Raw genomic sequence first — 19,112 nt, 5'->3', positions numbered from 1 at the left:
TCAACAGTCTCTCTGCTTAACACCTCCGTCTGCCTCGTTGCTCGGCACAGTTGAGTGCTCACTTCCTGCCTTCCCGTCTCTTCCCTCCGCAGAGCAGCAGGTGCACCCTCCCAGCCTCAGTGCAGCTGGAGGACTGGCCGTGGCCTGCATGTCCTTCCTCCCAGGCCTCTGTCTGTCCTGCCATCACCCCTGCCGACCGTGTGCACGCCGGACGACCCTCCCAGCCTCAGTGCAGCTGGAGGACTGGCCGTGGCCCGCACGTCCTTCCTCCCAGGCCTCTGTCTGTCCTGCCATCACCCCTGCTGACCGTGTGCACGCTTGCCCTGGCTGCTCCCCTTGTCTTAGAGTTGATTTCCGCCTCAGAACTTGGCGTGTCCACTAACATCAGACGCGACACTGCTCTCAGAGACCTGCTCCTGGACTCTGCGGCCGTGTTTTCCATACTTCTTCATCTCACAGAACCTTCTTTTAAAAGCTCTAATCAGATTCTGTCTCCCTTAGATTAAGGACTTTCAAAGCCTGGTAATTCTTACCACATTGTACAATGCTGAATCTGTTAGGGATATTTTTGGCTCCGAGTAATGGAAAAACTGACTAACAGGGCCTTAAACAAAAAGGAGTTTCTTTTCCTCACAGGACGAGAAGTCCTGAGCAGGCGTTCGGGGGTGGTGTGTAGCTGCTAGAAGATTCCATGAAGCACTTGCCCTCTTGTGTGTTGGCGGTTCACCTCGTGGTCCCGGGAGGCTCCTGCAGCTCCAGACACCACATCTGCATCCTCCATGAGGAAGTGGGAAGGGGGGAGAGGAGAGCCGCCCCAGTGAGCTCACTGCTGCGCTTCACCGTGTGTCGTTCCTCCTCGATGCTGTTTCCCGGGTCTTCCTGCCGCCTGCCCCGTGCCTCTCGGGTCGCAGCCTGGATGAGTGTACCCCACAGTCGTGCCCCTTGTTCCGCCGGCTGTGTTCTTGTTTGCTTTTCCTACAGAGACATGTGCTCGCGTCTGGGGCTGCTCTCACAGCGCAGCGCAGGCTGGGGGGCTTACACATGGCCCAAGCAGACCATGCCGGCAGCGCCTGTGCAGACCCCTCCGGGCGTTGGGGGCGGCCGTCTCCTCCCTCTGTGGCTCTGCGGCCCGATTCCCTCCTGGGATGCGGCTGCCCACGGGAGGGTCCTCCGTGATGACCTGCTGTAACTTGAGGAAACGGGGCAGGAGTTCGAGGGCGGGCGCCCAGCGGAGGTGCGCAGCGGGCGGGCAGGTCTCGTCTCCGCGTCCTGAGCGTTTACAGCGCCCGTGCTCCACGAGGCACTTCTTCCTCTCTCCCCTTTGTCTAAAAGGCACAGAGAGGGAAAGAGGAACTCGTCCTTGGCTGGTCTGCTTGCCCGATGGCCCCAGCAGCCGGGGCTGGGCCAGCTCCTCCTGGGTCTGCCACATGGGTGGCAGGGATCCGAGTCCTTGAGCCATCACCTGCTGCCTCTCAGGTGCACAAGCAGAGAGCTGGATTGGAAGTGGGGCAGCTGGGGCTCGACCTAGCCCTCTGATAAGGGGTGCAGGTTGACCTGCTGTCTATAGCACGTGCTCTTCTTTCTTAGAATAGCCTCGTGGAGTAGGTACCACGTGCATTCCCCTTCCCACACGGGGAACCCTTGGCCTGAGTGGCAAGCAGTGCAGAGGGGTTGAGTGTGAGAGGGAGGACTCAGGAAGCAAGGAGGGAAATGCAGGCGGGGGAGGGGCTGGGGTCCTCTGAGACGCCTTGGTTTCCTGGATGGCTGTGTGGGGCCATGACGGCACCCAGACTGGAGCAGAGTCATGGCGAGCGGGGCACGCTCCCATGTGTAAAGAATCCACCACTTCTTGATTCAGCCCCGGGCGGTGCTGGCCGTCAGCCACAGGTGAGATGACTGACTGTCCTGACACCAGTTGACACACGTCAGTGCCACTCTGGGTTGGGCTAAGGGGGCAAAGTTCACCAAAGCCCAGGTTATGACCTTGGCATGCGGATTCTCCCCTCTTGCTTCCCAAATTTAAACCGAGTCTGTGACCCTGGGAGAACTGAGCCGACCTGCTCTCTCCAAGATGGCCACCTTTGCTCCCTGCCCTTACGAGGGCTGTGTGGTGCCACAAGAAGGCCCACAGATGGCCTCTGTAAGGGTCTCACCACTGGGAAACTCCTGTCTCTAGTGACAGTGCCGAGAGCCGACAGGCTGGGCCGGGAGCCGTCCCCAGGCTGGGCCTGTCCGTCGGGCTCCCTTCCCGGCTCAGCGAGATCACTCTGAAGACAGGTGGCTGCGGTGCTGGTTCCCCAGCTCTCCATGACTCGTCTTCCTCCCTGATGAGGTTGAGAGAGTGCGTGTGCCACCTTAGCGGGAACCTGGGCACCCCCCTGGGAAAACGGGCAGGTGATTCAGCCAACGTTGCTGGCAAAGCCGGAGAGAGACTTGCTCTTTTGGGGACTCCAGAGCCCTCATGACTCCATCACGACGTGGCAGAGAGCATCATGGGAATGCACTTGGTACGACTGGAGGCCAGAGGGGCTCAAGGGCCAGAATTACTTTTTTTTACTTTGTCTTGTAAGTGATTTAAGACTGGACACATAGCAGTCACCTCTCCGTTGGGTACTGTGGGACTTTCAGTCGTCTCAGACTTGGAGCATTTGAGTTGGGGATGCTCAAAGTCCCCTCTGCTTGCTACTCTGAAGTACTCACGTGCAGCTAATGGTTGTTAACCACAGAGACCCTACATTGCTACGGAACCTGTGCAGCTGCACCCCTGCACCTGTTCTGCTCGGTCCACCCCTCCCTCTGCCATGTGTTCCCAGGTCCTGGTAACCACTTCTTTATTCTCTACTTTGAGTTGAACTTTGTGGTCTCCACACTTTCAGTCTGCTTACTTCTTTGTTGGTAAGACTTGTTCCTTGTAGGCAGCAAATAGATGGGTTTTGTTTTTTAATCCATTCAGCCATTCTGTGCCTTTTAACTGGGGAATTGAGGCCATGTACATTCAATGTGGCTATTGATAGGTAATGACTTTGCCCTGCCTTTTTCCCAAAAATATTGTGAATTTATACTTTGAACTTCTTTGATCTTTTATTGAGGGGTTTTCTTCCTCTACCTTCTTTTGTATTGATGATCATGGTTCTGTGTTTCTGTGTGCAGCACATCCTTGAGCATCTCCTGCAGGGCTGAGTGGGTGGTGACAAATTCTTTCAATTTTTGTTTGTTATGGATCGTCTTTATTTCACCTTCATTCATAAATGAGAGCTTTGTAGGGTACAGTATTGTCAGCCTACAGTTTTTTTCTCTTAAGTCTTGGACCATATCTCTCCATTCTCTCCTAGCCTGCAGGGTTTCTGGTGAGAAGTCTGCTGTGAGATCCTCTGAAAGTAATCTGGCGTTTCTCTCTTGCACTTTTTAGAATCTTCTCTTTATGTTTCATTGTGGTGAGTTTGATTACAATGTGTCATGGGGAGGATCTTTTCTGGTCATGTTTATTGGGAATTCTGTGTGCTTCCTGTACTTGGACATCTCTTTGTTTCTCCAAACCTGAGAACTTTTCTGCTATTCTTTTACTAAAAAGGCCTTCTAATCCTTTATCTCTCTCCATGCCTTCAAGAACTCTTATTTTTTATAGTATCTTGTAGATTCCCAACAGTGGTTTTTAGTTTTCTAATTTCCTCTTCTTGTCTTTGGTTTAACTGTATACTTTCCTATGCGGTGTCTTCTAAGTCCGGTATTCTCTCTTCTGCTTCACCAATTCTGTTTTTTAAGGCTCTCCACTGCATTTTATATTTGTTCTATTGAATTCTTTATTTCATTTTGAGTCCTCTTTAAGATCTCAATTTCGTGGGAGAAATTTTCTTTCATATTCTGCATGGATTTCAGTAGTTCGTGCATTTGCTTCTGATTACTTCTATGTAATCTTATGATCAATTTTCTGAGTTCCATTTCTTCTGTTTCTTCATCTTCACAATCTAGTATTGAAATGCCGTGTTCTTTGGGGGACATCATTTTGGCTTCCTTATTCTTGTTTCTTGGATTAATGCACTTGTTGTTCAGTATTTGTGGAAATAACCATTGATTACTACTACTACTACTACTACTTCTTCTTCTTCTTCTTTTTTTTTTTTTTTTTTTTTTTTTTTTTTTTTTTTTGCTGTAGCGGCTTTTATCATTGTACTATGACTCAGTAGATGAGTAGAATGTCTGCTTTCAGTAAATCTCTAGAAGCTTGTAGTGGGTGTCGCCAGAGAGCTCTGTTCAGTTCTTTAGGATTAAGGGCGTGCCTAAGGTGACACAGCCAGGTTTGGTGTAGTGAATCTCTCTCTCTCTCTCTGTCTCTCTCTCTCTCTTAATCAAAAGGGAGGTATATTCTGATCAGCTGGGTTCTCCTCAGTGGAGAGCAGAGCCTGAACGCTAGCCCGAGTCTCCTCTGTCCCAAGGACCACACAATGGATCTGTGCAGTCCTCAGTGTAAGTTCAGATTCCCCAGCAATGTCCCTCACCAGGTATCCAGGAACCCCGAGCTTGTGGCGTCTCCCACTGAGACTGCTCAGAGTCCCGGCCACACCGTGAGTCCTCCCACACACCCTCAGTTTTTTTTTTACAGTCCTGGTTCAGAAGCTTCACACAGTCACAAGCTCCTAGCCCCCTGTTAGTTCTTCCCACCAGAGTCAGGAGTCTCCACTTGGCCGGTTGCTGGGCACAGACACAAGCTGGTGCAGCCGTTACTTATGTCCAAAATGGCGTCTGCTCTATCACTTGTACACCTTTGTGAGGTGATCGGAGGAGAGAAATGTGTCTCCCATCCTTTTTTTTTTTTTCTTTTCTCTTCACTGGTTTGGCTGGTACACTTTCCCCCATGGGGCTCTAAGCCTGTTCTACCGTAGGCTCTTCCTGTTACTTTTTTGTCAGTGGCTTGGGCTGCTGCGACCTGGTCTCACCTCACTTTCCAGTGCTGGTGCGTAGGCCCTCAGCTGTTGGAGTTCTGAGCTGTGGACTTCACTTAGAGGGTGTGGGCACCCACACCCTCCACGTAGGTCCACCGTGTCCCACTAGTTTTAGTAGTTTCCTTTGTTGTGTTTTCTCTGAGACTATACTATCTCCACTTTTTTTATACTATATTCTCCTGGGCTAGAGCAGTAAGTGCCCTTCCTACTCTGCCATCTTGGAACTCCCCTGTTCACATTGTCATACAGTCAATCTCCAGAACTCCTCCATCTTGAAAAACTGAAATCCATTAAAAACAAACCAAATTACACTCTTCTCCCATCCCTGAAAGCTACCATTCCACACTCTGTCTCTGTGACTTTGACAGATAAAGGCACCTTGAGCAAGTAGAATCACACCATTATGTGATCTGACAGTTAAAGGCACCTTGAATAAGTAGAATCGTACCACTATGTGATTGGCACTTTATGTTACTAGTCTTTCAGTATTTTTTATTATTATTACTATTTTTTTTGACAGAGTGGACAGTGAGAGAGAGAGACAGAGAGAAAGGTCTTCCTTTGCTGTTGGTTCACCCTCCAATGGCCACCGCAGCCGGCGCGCTGCGGCCGGCGCACCGTGCTGATCCGATGGCAGGAGCCAGGAGCCAGGTGCTTTTCCTGGTCTCCCATGGGGTGCAGGGCCCAAGCACCTGGGCCATCCTCGACTGCACTCCCTGGCCACAGCAGAGAGCTGGCCTGGAAGAGGGGCAACCGGGACAGAATCCGGCGCCCCGACCAGGACTAGAACCCGGTGTGCCGGCGCTGCTAGGCGGAGGATTAGCCTAGTGAGCCGCAGCGCCGGCCGTGACTAGTCTTTCACTATTGTATTGTTTGTACTTTTGTGGCCGGCTTACTTCATTCAGTATAATGTCCTCAAGATTCATCCATATTGTAGCATGTGTCCATTTGCTACCTTTTTAGAGCTAGTTAGGTTTGTATCATATATGCACATTTTGTTTATCTGCCCACCACTGACGGACACTAGGTTTGCTTCCTCTTTTGGCAGTCATGAATGTTGTAGGAGCAGGCATCCCAAGTGGCGACTCAGCCACTGGACCAAAGCCCACCCTGCTTATCTTGTGATTGAATGATTGTTTTGCTGTGAAATTATAGGAGTCCTCTATATATTCTTTATTTATTTATTTATTTGAAAGACAGAATTACAGATAGGCAGAGGCAGAAAGAGAGAGAAAGAGAAAGAGAGAGAGAGAGAGGTATCTTCCATCTGCTGGTTCACTCCCCAAATGGGCACAACAGCCAGAGCTGGCCTGATCTGAAGCCAGGAGCCAGGAGCTTCCTCCAGGTCTCCCACACGGGTGCAGGGGCCCAAGGACTTGGGCCATCTTCTACTGCTTTCCCAACCATAGCAGAGAGCTGGATTGCAAGTGGAGCAGCCAGGACTTGAACTGGTGCCCACATGGGATGCTGGCACTGCAGGCAGCAGCTTTACGTGCTATGCCACAGCACCAACCCTGTACATTCTTGATATTAATCCCTTATCAGGTATATTATTGGTAAATATTTTCTCCCATTCTTTGGGCTGCCTTTCCACACTTTGGAGAATGTCTGACAGTGGGCAATGGTTTAGAAGTCTGATGGAACCCACTGGGTCTGTTTTCCTTTTGTTTCCTGTGCTTTTTGTGTTGCTCAAGAAATCCTCACATCCAATCTCATGAGGCTTTTCTCCTATTTTTTTTCCTAGACGTTTCTAGTGTTCGCCTTTATGCTCACGTCTGTGGTGCTTTTTAAGTTGATTTTTAGTGTTACAAAGTGACAGCCCAACTTCACTTTTGGCTGACCAGTTCTCACAGTCCCATTTGTTGAAAAGGTTTTTCTCTTCCCAATCCAGTGGGGAGTGGCCGTCTTTGAAAATCACTGAATCATGTATCTGAGGATTTCATGTATGCAAGGGGAATGCATATGAGTATTTTAAAACCTGTTTTGGCTACTCTGAGTTCACTGAAACTTCCATGAGTTTAAAGATATGTTTTTGTATTTCTACCAGAATTGCTGGAATTTTGAAAGCAATCACATTGAATCACTCATATTAGGACAATCACTGTCAATCACTCATATTAGGACAAATTTACAATATTAACTCTCACTATCCATGAGCATGGATGCCTTTCCATTTATTGGTGTATTTAGTTCGGCAGCATTTTGTAGTTTTTCAGAGTACAAAGATCTTGGCTGCTTGGCTGTTTTTGTTCCAAAGTACCTTATTAGTTTTGAAGCTGTTGTGAGTGGGATTTTCTTGATTCTGTTTTTAGCTTTTCATTGTTAGTATAGACGTAGAAATGATTGTTATGGAGACTCTGGTTTCTCTTCAAATCGTATAAATCTTTTGCCTTTTACTAGAGAGTTCTGTGGAGAGGAATAACTTGAGTCTTTAACCGGTTTTTGAGGCTTCGCGTTCTGTGGGGCTCTTTTCTCTCCTGTTGACAAGTAGTTTAGTCTTGCTTAGCTTTCAAGGTCTCCCCACCTCAGAGCTCCAGGCTGCTCCTCTTCCAGTTCAGCTCCATGTAGTTCCACCCAGGAAAGCAGCAGATGATGACCTGTGTGCTGGGCCTGCACCCACATGAGAGACTGGGGTGAAGCTCCGGCTTCCAGCTTGGCCTGCCTCGCCCTACCCCGCCACCCTGCCCCGGCTGTGGCCACTTGGGGAGTGAACCAGCAATGGAAGAGCTCTCTCTCTGTGGCTCTGTAACTCTTTCAAATAAATTTTTAAAAAACATCCTTTAAAAAATGATTTTTATGTTTTGATTTTGTACACTGCAGCTTTGCTGAGTTAATTCTAATTGTGTGGGGGGCAGAGAGAGAGGAGAGAAGTCCTTAGGGTTTGTACATACAGATCATACTGTCTATGAATAAAGACAATTTGACTTTCTCCTTTCCTTCTTGGATCCCTGTTATTTCTTGCCCAATTGCCTTGGCTAGGATTTCTAATGACATATTGAATGGAAGTGGCAAAAACGGCATCTTTGTCTTATTACTGAAGTTACAGTGAAACTTGATTTTTTTTTTCTTACCGTAGACTGTGAAACAGCTGTGGGCTTTTAAAATGTAGCATTTATCATGCTGAGATAGTTTCCTTCTAGTGGGAGTTTGTGGAATATTTTTTTTAAAACATGAAAGGGTATTGATTTTGTCAAATGCTTTTTCTATACCTGTTGAAATAATCATGCGGGTTTTTTCCTTTTTTTGTTAATGTGTGGTATATTATAGTGATTGATTTGGATATGTTGAAATGTTCTTGGCATTCCAAAAATAAATCCCACCTGATCATGTTGTAGAATCCTTTTCGTATCCTGATTCACTAGTGTTTTCTTGAGGTTTATTACTTCAGTATTCAGTAAGAATTCTGGTCTCTAGTTCTCCTGTACATTGAGTTGAGATTATTCTTTATTTACATGACTAGTAGAACTCACCATTGAAACTTTCTGGTCTGGGAATTTTTGGTTACTAAATCAATCTTCTTATTACTTATAGGTATATTAAGATTTTCTGTCTCCTCACAGTTCATTTTGGTAGTTGTATGTTTCCAGAATTTTCCATTTGTTGGCATACAGTTGCTTATGGTAGTCCATTATAATCTTATGTTATTCATAAATTTTGGTAGTATTGTCCCCTTTAATTTCTGATTTTATTTGACATTTCTCTGTTTTCTTCTTAGTCAATATAGAGGATGTTTTACAGTTTTATTGATCTTTTCAAAGAACCTACTATTGGTTTTCTGCATATTACAGCTTGTTTGTCCCTCATTTCCTCCCTCACTACCTTCTTTTGTGTCTAGTCAATTTTTGTTGGTGACATATTTTGATTCCCACCTTGTTTCTTTTGTATATTCTATATATATGTTCTTTCTGGTTATCATGGGCATAACATAGGATATCCTAAAGTAATAGCAATCTGCTTTAAACTGATAACAAATTAATTCAATTTCACACAGAAAACCCTTTTAGAGTAATGCTTCCTTTTATGGGTGTAAACAATACCATTTTTGCATATAGTGAACCATTAATGTAGATTTATAATTGCTTTATAATTTTGCTGGAGTTATGAATCAAAATCATAATGCAGGTTTTCATATTTGTCCATGTCTTTACCTCACTTTCTAGTTTCATATGACATTTATTTATTTATTTTTCTTTGAGAACAAGTTTTACTGTTAACTCTCATAATACAACTCTTTGAGGACAGAGATCCTGCATGGAAAGTTAGTGCACAGTGACCCCTGTTGTTAATTTAACAATTAACACTCTTATATATGACATCAGTGATCACCTGAGTCTCTTAACATGAGCTGCCTAGGCTATGGAAGCATTTGGAATACACAACCCTATCAGTATTTAGACAAGGCCATAGGCAAAGTGGATGCTCTCTCCTCCCTTCAGAGAAAAGTACCTCCTTCTTTGATGACGACTTCTTTCCACTAAGGTGTCACTCATAGAGATCCTTCATATAGAACATTTTTTTGCAATAGTGTCTTGGCTTTCCATGTCTGAAATGCTTTAGTGGGATTTTCAGCCAGACTAGAATGACTTAAGGGCTGGTAATGAGGTCAGAGTGCAGCTTAGAGCAATTGTCATTCTGTGAGTCTCCTCTATGGACTGTTTCCCACGTTGGAGCATTCACTCCTTTTTAATTCTATCTGTTGTTATTACCAGACACTTAATCCTATTTATTTGATCACTTTAACACTTAGTCTTATCTATATGATCACTTTAACACTTACTCTCACTATTTGCTGAAGAGACTGTCCTCACTCCAGGGATTGGTTTTAGCTCCTTGGTCAAATATAAGTTGGTTATAGATGCTTGGATTGATTTTTGGTGTTTCTCTTCTGTTCCAATGGTCTATCCACCTGTTTTTGTACCAGTACCAGGTTGTTTTGATTTTAACTGTCCTGTAGTATGTCTTAAAATCTGGTATTGTAATGCTGCCAGTTTTGTTTTTGTTGTATAAGATTGCTTTAGCTATTTAGGGTCTCCTGTGTTTCCATATGAATTTTAGCATCTTTTTTTATACATCTGAGAAGAATGTCCTTGGTATTTTGATTGGTATCTCATTGAATCTGTAGATTACTTTTGAAAGAATGGACATTTTCATAATATTGATTCTTCCAATCCATGAAAATGGAAGATTTTTCATTTTTTTGTATTTTCTATTTGTTACTTTGATGTTTTGTAATTCCCACCATAGAGATCTTTGACATCCTTGATTAAATTTAACCCAAGGTGTTTTTTTTTTTTTGGATAGCTATTGTGAATGGGAATGATATTAGAAGTTCTTTCCCAGCTGTGGCACTGTCTGTGTATACAAAGGCTATTCATTTTTCTGTATTGACTTTGTATCCTGCTACTTTATCAAACTCTTCTATGAGTTCCAATAGCCTCTTAGTGGAGTCTTTTGAATCTCCTATATATAGAATCATATAATCTGCAAATGGGATAGTTTGACTTCTTCCTTCCCAATTTGTATCCCTCTGATTTCTTTTTCTTGCCTAATGGCTCTGGCTAAAACTTACAGTACTGTATTGAATAGCAATGACGAGAGTGCGCATCCCTGTCTGGTACTGGATCTCAGTGAGATTGCTTCCAACTTTTCCCCATTCAATTTGATGCTGGCCATGGTTTTTCATAAATTGACTTAATTGTGTTGAGGAATGTTCCTTCTATACCCAACTTGCTTAGAGTTTTCGTCATGAAAAGGTGTTGTATTTTATCAAATGCTTTCTCTACATCTGTTGAGATAATTGTATGGTTTTTGTTCAATTTGATAATGTGATGCATCACACTCTGATTGATTTGCAAATGTTGAAACATCCTTGCGTACCAGGGATAAATCCCTCTTGGTTTGGGTGAATGATCTTTCTGATCCATTGTTGGATTCAATTGGCTAGTAGTTGGTTTAGGATTTTTGCATCTATGTTCATCAGGGAAACTGGTCTGTAGTTTTCTTTCTCTGTTGCATCTTTTTCAGGTTTAGTAATTAAGGTGATGCTGGCTTCATAGAAAGAATTTGGGAAGATTCCCTCCCTTTCAATTATTTTGAATAGCTTGAGAAGAATTAGAATTAGTTCGTTAAATATCTGGTAGAATTCACCAGTGAAGTCATCTGGTCCTGGGCTTCTCTTTTTTGGGAGGGTCTTTATTACTGATTCAATTTCTGTCTTGGTTATGGGTCTGTTTAGGTTTTCTATGTCTTCATAGCTCAATTTAGGTAGGTTGTATGTGTCCAGGAATCCATCCATTTCTTCTAGGTTTCCCTGTTTGCTGGCATACAGATCTTTGTAGTAATTTTTGATGATTCTTTTTAATCCTGTGGTATCTGTTTATATTTACTTTTATATTTACTTTTTCTTTTTTTATTTATTTAGGTCTTCTCTCCTTTTTTGGTTAGTTGGGCAAATGGTGTGTCAATTTTGCCAATTTTTTTTAACATATCCAGCTCTTGGTTTTGTTGATCCTTTGTATTATTCCTTTTTTTTTTTTTTTTTTTTTTTTTTTTTTGACAGGCAGAGTGGACAGTGAGAGAGAGAGACAGAGAGAAAGGTCTTCCTTTTTCCGTTGGTTCACCCTCCAATGGCTGCCGTGGCCGGCGCGCTGTGACCCGCGCACTGCGCTGATCCGAAGCCAGGAGCCAGGTGCTTCTCCTGGTCTCCCATGCGGGTGCAGGGCCCAGGGACTTAGGCCATCCTCCACTGCACTCCAGGGCCACAGCAGAGAGCTGGCCTGGAAGAGGGGCAACTGGGACAGAATCCGGCGCCCCAACCAGAACTAGAACCCAGTGTGCCAGTGCCATAGGTGGAAGATTAGCCTATTGAGCCACGGCGCCGGCCTTGTATTGTCCTGTTTTTTTGTTGTTGTTCAATTTTGTTGACTTCTTCTCTAATTTTAATTGTTTTCCTACTAGTTCTGGGTTTGATTTGTTGCTGTTTTTTCTAGATCCTTGAGATTCACTGATAACTCATTTGTTTGGCGCCTTTCCAGTATCTTGATATAGGCACTTATTGCTATAAACTTTCCTCTGAATGCTGCTTTTGTGAAAACTGTTTTGTTTTGTCTTTATTAAAATATTTATTTGAGAGGTAGAGTTATAGATAGTGAGAGGGAGAGACAGAGAGAAATGTCTTCCATCCACTAGTTCACTCCCCAAATGGGTGCAACTGCCAGAGCTGAGCTGGTACGAAGCCAGGAGCCAGGAGCTTCTTCTGGGTCTCCCATGCAGGTGCAGGGGTCCAAGGACTTGGGCCATCTTCTACTGCTTTCCAAGGCTGCAGCAGAGAGCTGGGTCAGAAGAGGAGCAACTATACAGAACCTGTGCCCATATAGGATGCCGGCACCATAGGAGGGGGATTAACCTACTGCACCACAGGGCTGATCCCTCCCATATGTTTATGTTGTATTGTCATCTTCATTTGTTTCTAGATATTTTTTTTTTGCTTTTGATTTCCTCAATGACTAACTGTTCATTCAGGAACATGTTGTTCAGACTCTATGTGTTTGCATGTGCTCTAGAGATTCCTGAGTTGCTGATTTCCAGCTTCATTCCATTGTGGTCAGAGAAGATGCATTTTTTGAATTTGCTGAGACTTGCTTTATGGCCAAGGATATGGTCAATCCTAGAGTAGGTTCATGCACTGGTGAGAAGAATGTGTGTTTTGCAGCTGTAGGATGGAAAGTTCTGCAGATATCTGTTAGATCAGTTTGGTCTACAGTGTTGATTAAATCTGCTGTTTGCTTGCTGACTTTCTGTCTGGTTGATCTGTCCATTGCTGAAAGTGGAGTATTGAAACCCCCAATACTATTGTATTGGAGTCGATGTTCCCTTTATATCCCTTAATATTTCTTTGAAATAGCCAGTGTCCTGTCATTAGGTGCATATACATTTAAAATAGTTACATCTTTCTGTTGAATTGATCCCTTAATCATTACATGGTGCCCTTCTTTTTCTCCTTTAACAATTTTTTGGTTAAAGTCTATTTTGTCTGATATTAGGATGGCTGCACCAGATCTCTTTTGGTTTCTGTTTCCATGGAGTATCTTTTTCCATCCTTTCACTTTCATTCTGCATGCATCTTTGTTGGTGAGATGTGTTTCTTGTAGGCAGCAAATAGATGGGTTTTGTTTTTTAATATCTTCAGCCTGACTGTGTCTTTTAACTGGAGAACTGAGGCCATTTAGATTTGAGGTGACTATTGATAAGTAATGACTCTGCCTTGACATTTTTCCATAAATATTCCTGTTTATTTTTGCTTTGGATTTCCTTTGTACTTTTTCTGGGAGATTTTCTGCCTTCACCTTCTTTCACAGTGATGACCATGTTTCTGTGTTTCTGTGTGTAGCACATCCTTAATCATCTTCTGTAGGGCTGGACAGGTGGTAAAAATTCTTTCAATTTCTAGTTGTTATGGCAAGTCTTTATTTCCCTGAATTCATGAATAAGAGATTTGCAGGGTATAATATTCTGGGTTGACAGTTTTTTCTCTTAAGACTTGGAATATATCTCTCCATTCTCTCCTAGCCTGTGGAGTATCTAATGAGAAGTCTGATGTGAGTCTAATTGGAGATCCTCTGAATATAATCTGGTGTTTCTCTCGTGCACATTTTAGAATCTTTATGTTTTTCTGTGAAGAATTTGACTACAATGTGTCGTGGTGAAGATCTTTTTTGGTCATGTATATTAGGAGTTCTTTGTGCTTCCTGTACTTGAATGTACCTTTCTTTCTCTAAATTAGGGAAGTTTTCTGTTATTATTTCACTAGAAAGGCCTTCTAATCCTTTCTCTCTTTCCATGCCTTCAGAGACTCCTAGAACCTGTATGTTGGGTCATTTGATAATATTCTGTAGGTTCCTAACAGTGTTTTTTAGTTTTCTAACTTCTTGTTTTTGGTCTGTATAATTTCCTGCAATTTGTCTTCTAAATTTGATGTTCTTCCTTCTGCTTCACTGATTCTGTTGTTAAGTCTCCACTGCATTTTGTATTTGTTCTATAGAATTCTTCGTTTCTAAGATTTCATTTTGCTTTCTCTCTTTTTTTTAACTTTTATTTAATGAATATAAATTTCCAAAGTACAGCTTATGGATTACAATGGCTTTTTCCCTCCCACCCGCACCCCTCCCGTCTCCCACTCCCTCTCCCCTTCTATTCACATCAAGATTCATTTTCAATTATCTTTATATACAGAAGATCAATTTAGTATATATTAAGTAAAGATTTCAACAGTTTGCACCCACACAGAAACATAAAGTGTAAAGTACTGTTTGAGTACTATTTATAGCATTAAATCACAATGTACAGCACATTTAGGACAGAGATCCTACATGAGGAGTAAGTACACAGTGACTCCTGTTGTTGACTTAACAAATTGACACTCTTGTTTATGGCATCAGTAATCTCCCTAGGCTCTTGTCATGAGTTGCCAAGGCTATGGAGGCCTTTTGAGTTCACCAACTCTGATCTTATTTAACAAGGTCATAGTCAAAGTGGAAGTTCAGTCCTCCCTTCAGAGAAAGGTACCGCCTTCTTTGATGACCCATTCTTTCCACTGGGATTTCATTCGCAGAGATCTTTCATTTAGGTCATTTCAATTTTTTTCCAGAGTGTCTTGGCTTTCCATGCCTGAAATAGTCTAATGGGCTTTTCATCCAGATCCGCATGCCTTAAGGGCTGATTCTGAGGCCAGAGTGCTGTTCAGGACATCCACCATTCTATGAGTCTGCTGTATATCCTGCTTCCTGTCTTGGATCATTCTCTTCTTTTTAATTCTATCAGTTAGTATTAGCAGACAACTAGTCTTGTTTATGTGATCCCTTTGACTTTTTTTTTTGACAGGCAGAGTGGACAGTAAGAGAGAGAGACAGAGAGAAAGGTCTTCCTTTGCCGTTGGTTCACCCTCCAATGGCCGCCGCGGCCAGCACGCTGCGGCCGGCGCACCGCGCTGATCCGATGGCAGGAGCCAGGAGCCAGGTGCTTTTCCTGGTCTCCCATGGGGTGCAGGGCCCAAGCACCTGGGCCATCCTCCACTGCACTCCCTGGCCACAGCAGAGAGCTGGCCTGGAAGAGGGGCAACCGGGACAGAATCCGGCACCCCGACCGGGACTAGAACCTGGTGTGCCGGCGCCACAAGGCGGAGGATTAGCCTAGTGAGCCGCGGCGCCAGCCGATCCCTTTGACTCTTAATCCTTTCATTATGATCAATTGTGAACTGAAACTGATCACTTGGACTAGTGAGATGGCATTGGTACATGCAACCTTGATGGGATTGAATTGGAGTCCCCTGGTACGTTTCTAACTCTACCATTTGGGGCAAGTCAGCCTGAGCATGTCCCAAATTGTACCTCTCCTCCCTCTCTTATTCCCACTCTTATATTGAACAGGGGTCACTTTTCAGTTAAATTTCAACACTTAAGAATAATTGGGTATTGAAAAATGAGCAGTGGAGGAGGCAAGATGGCGGAATAGGAAGGGAGCACACTGATAGTCTGGGGAGAGATAGTTTAATAAAAGTGGAGATACTGCAGGTTCAAGGAAGAGTAGGGGAGGAAACAGCAGAAGAAACTCTTTCGGAACGCGTGATTCACAGCGGACCTGCGTGGAGAGCATGGGAGCCCACAGTTCGGGACACCAGCGGTAGACTCAATGCACCAGCGCTGGAACGCGAGGTGAGCCGAACCTCAATAGCCCAAGACACCGGCAGGCAAGCGGAGAGAGGAGACTAGAGGGAACAACCCCTGGGGGGGGGGAATTCACCAGGCTAACTGGAAGAGAGAGAGAGAGAGAAAAAAAAAAGGTGACTGGTATGGACACGGGTTTCTCTCTCTCCGCTCACCTCTCAAGGGCGAGCAAGACAAAGAGCAGGCGCCATCTTGGATATATGTCATAAGCAGAGCGACCTCAGGTCTGCACCGGCCCTGAGCCTAGCAGAAAAACCTGACTCTGGGCGGGGCGAATTAACAGGAGATTAGGACCTAGTAAATTTGTGGTGCTACTGAACTGAGACTGTGAAAAAAGAGACGGTGGGGGAGAGAACTCACGGAATTCACGTGAGCACTCTCCAGAGACACTACAATTCCGTAACTTTGGCAACCCAGTGGGAGACTGAAGGAGAATTTGAGCCCACTCTGAGGGCCGAACAGATTCCCTGTGTGGTCCTTGGGAAAGAGCTTCTGATCTCTGGCTCCTGTGGGTATATCATTTGCCTGCTAACTACCTCCAACTTTGTTCAGCTGTGCGGAATTACTTCCCTTTTGAATCAAAAAAAGAAAGAGAGAGAGAGAGAGAGATTTACCACGCCTAACCTGGGAGTGTCACCTTTGGCACAGCAAACAGAGCTCTCAGGCCACACCCATCTCAAGCCCTAAGGCTCCATCAAAAACAGATAGTCCACTTAATCTAGAGTCATAGTATAACAAGAAAAAGCACCACAGTGAAGAAACCAAATATCTCCAATATGTCAAATAACAAACGCAAAAACCGAGGTAATAAAAACAAGGAAGTCACCATGACGCCCTCAAATGAAAAAGACACCCCAATTCAAGATTATGAAGATGATGAGATAGAAGAAATGCAAGAAGCAGATCTCAAAAAATTGATAAGAACATTAAGAAGTTCTCAAAAACAAATTCTTGAACTACAGAAATCCTTAATGGACAAGGTAGAAAATCTCTCTCGTGAAAATGAAATATTAAGGAGGAATCAAAATGAAACAAAACAACTAGTACAACAGGAAACTGATAGTGACTGAAGTGAAGAATTCAATAGATCAAATGAAAAACACAATGGAGAGCCTTACAAACAGAATGGGTGAAGCAGAAGAGAGAATATCGGACTTAGAAGACAGAGAACAGGAAAGGATACAGTCAGACCAAAGAAAAGAAGAGGAAATTAGAAATCTAAAACATATTGTCAGGAATCTTCAGGATACTATTAAAAAACCCAACATTCGGGTTCTAGGAGTTCCTGAAGGCATGGAGAGGGAGAAAGGATTAGAAGGCCTTTTTAGTGAGATATTAGCAGAAAATTTCCCAGGTTTGGAGGACAGAGAAATCCTAGTACAGGAAGCTCACAGAACCCCTAATAAACATGACCAAAAGAGATCCTCACCACGACACGTTGTAATTGAACTCTCCACAGTGAAACATAAAGAAAAGATCCTAAAATGTGCAAGAGAGAAATGTCAGATTACTCTCAGAGGATATCCAATCAGACTCACAGCTGACTTCTCATCAGAAACTCTACAAGCTAGGAGGGAATGGCGAGATATAGCCCAGGTACTAAGAGAGAAAAACTGCCAGCCCAGAATATTATATCCTGCAAAGCTTTCATTTGTGAATGAAGGTGAAATAAAGACTTTTCATAGCAAACAGAAATTGAAAGAATTTGTCACCACTCGTCCAGCCCTGCAACAGATGCTTAAAGATGTATTACACACAGAAACACAGAAACACGGTCATCAATATGAAAGAAGATAAAGGAAGGAAACCTCACAGCAAAAGATCACAGGGAATTCAAAGCATATATTAGAACTTATCTTTGGCAAATGGCAGGGCAAAGTTACCACTTTTCATTAGTCACATTGAACGTTAATGGCCTGAACTGTCCACTTAAAAGACACCGATTGGCTGATTGGGTTAAGGAACAAAACCCATCTATTTGCTGCTTACAAGAAACACATCTTTCCAACAAAGATCCATACAGACTGAAAGTGAAAGGCTGGAAAAAGATATACCATGCCAACAGAAATGAAAAAAGAGTGGGCGTAGCCATCTTAATATCGGACAACATAAACTTTACCACAAAAACTGTTAAGAGAGACAAAGAGGGGCACTATATAATGATTAAGGGATCAATACAACAAGAAGATATAACAATCATCAATGTATATGCACCTAACTACAGGGCACCAGTTTATCTAAAAGATTTGTTAACGGACTTAAAGGGAGACTTAGACCCCAATACAATATTACTGGCGGACTTCAATACTCCACTCTCAGAAATAGACAGATCAATAGGACAGAAGATCAACAAGGATACAGTAGATTTAAACGACACTATAGCCCAAATGGATCTAACAGATATATACAGAACTTTCAATCCTACAGCTAAAGATTTTACATTCTTCTCAGCAGTACATGGAACCTTCTCTAGGACTGACCACATACTAGGCCATAAAGCAAGTCTCAGCAAATTCAAAAGAATTAGAATCATACCATGCAGCTTCTCAGACCATAAAGGAATGAAGTTGGAAATTAGCAACTCAGGAATCCCTAGAGCATACGCAAACACATGGAGATTGAACAACATGCTCCTGAATGAACAATGGGTCATAGAAGAAATTAAAAGAGAAATAAAAAATTTTCTGGAAGTAAATGAGGATAACAGCACAACATACCAAAACTTATGGGACGCAGCAAAAGCAGGGTTAAGAGGAAAGTTTATATCAATAGGTGCCTACATCAAGAAATTGGAAAGGCACCAAATAGATGAGCTTTCAATTCACCTCAAGGATCTAGAAAACCTACAGCAAACCAGACCCAAATCTAGTAGGAGAAGAGAAATAATTAAAATCAGAGAAGAAATCAACAGGATTGAATCAAGAAAAACATTACAAAAAATCAGCCAAACGAGGAGCTGGTTTTTTGAAAAAATAAACAAAATTGACACCCCATTGGCCCAACTAACTAAAAAAAGAAAAGACCCAAATCAATAAAATCAGAGATGAAAAAGGAAATGTAACAACAGACACCACAGAAATAAAAAGAATCATCAGAAATTACTACAAGGACTTGTATGCCAGCAAACAGGGAAACCTATCAGAAATGGATAGATTCCTGGACACATGCAACCTACCTAAATTGAACCAGGAAGACATCGAAAACCTAAACAGACCCATAACTGAGACAGAAATTGAAACAGTAATAAAGGCCCTCCCAACAAAGAAAAGCCCAGGACCAGATGGATTCACTGCTGAATTCTACCAGACATTTAAAGAAGAACTAACTCCAATTCTTCTCAAACTATTCAGAACAATCGAAGAAGAGGGAATCCTCCAAAATTCTTTCTATGAAGCCAGCATCACCTTAATTCCTAAGCCGGAAAAAGATGCAGCACTGAAAGAGAATTACA

The 19,112-nt window shown here is 43.3% G+C and overlaps 1 long non-coding RNA gene and 1 other non-coding gene across 3 annotated transcripts in view; both read left to right on the top strand.

Annotated features, from left to right (window-relative positions):
• LOC103348935 (uncharacterized) overlaps positions 1-19,112 on the top strand; it is a 280,781-nt gene that overhangs the window by 212,446 nt on the left and 49,223 nt on the right. The window lies entirely within an intron of this gene.
• Positions 7,293-7,407, top strand: LOC127492186 (U5 spliceosomal RNA). The gene has a single exon (XR_007921346.2). It is a non-coding gene; the product is annotated as a U5 spliceosomal RNA (small nuclear RNA).

The sequence above is a fragment of the Oryctolagus cuniculus genome, chromosome 9, assembly GCF_051225735.1.
Source record: "Oryctolagus cuniculus isolate XC-2025 breed Fujian yellow rabbit chromosome 9, ASM5122573v1, whole genome shotgun sequence".
NCBI lineage: Eukaryota > Metazoa > Chordata > Mammalia > Lagomorpha > Leporidae > Oryctolagus > Oryctolagus cuniculus.
Note: the sequence above shows the minus strand (reverse complement) of the source record. Positions and strands in the feature narration are given on the sequence as shown.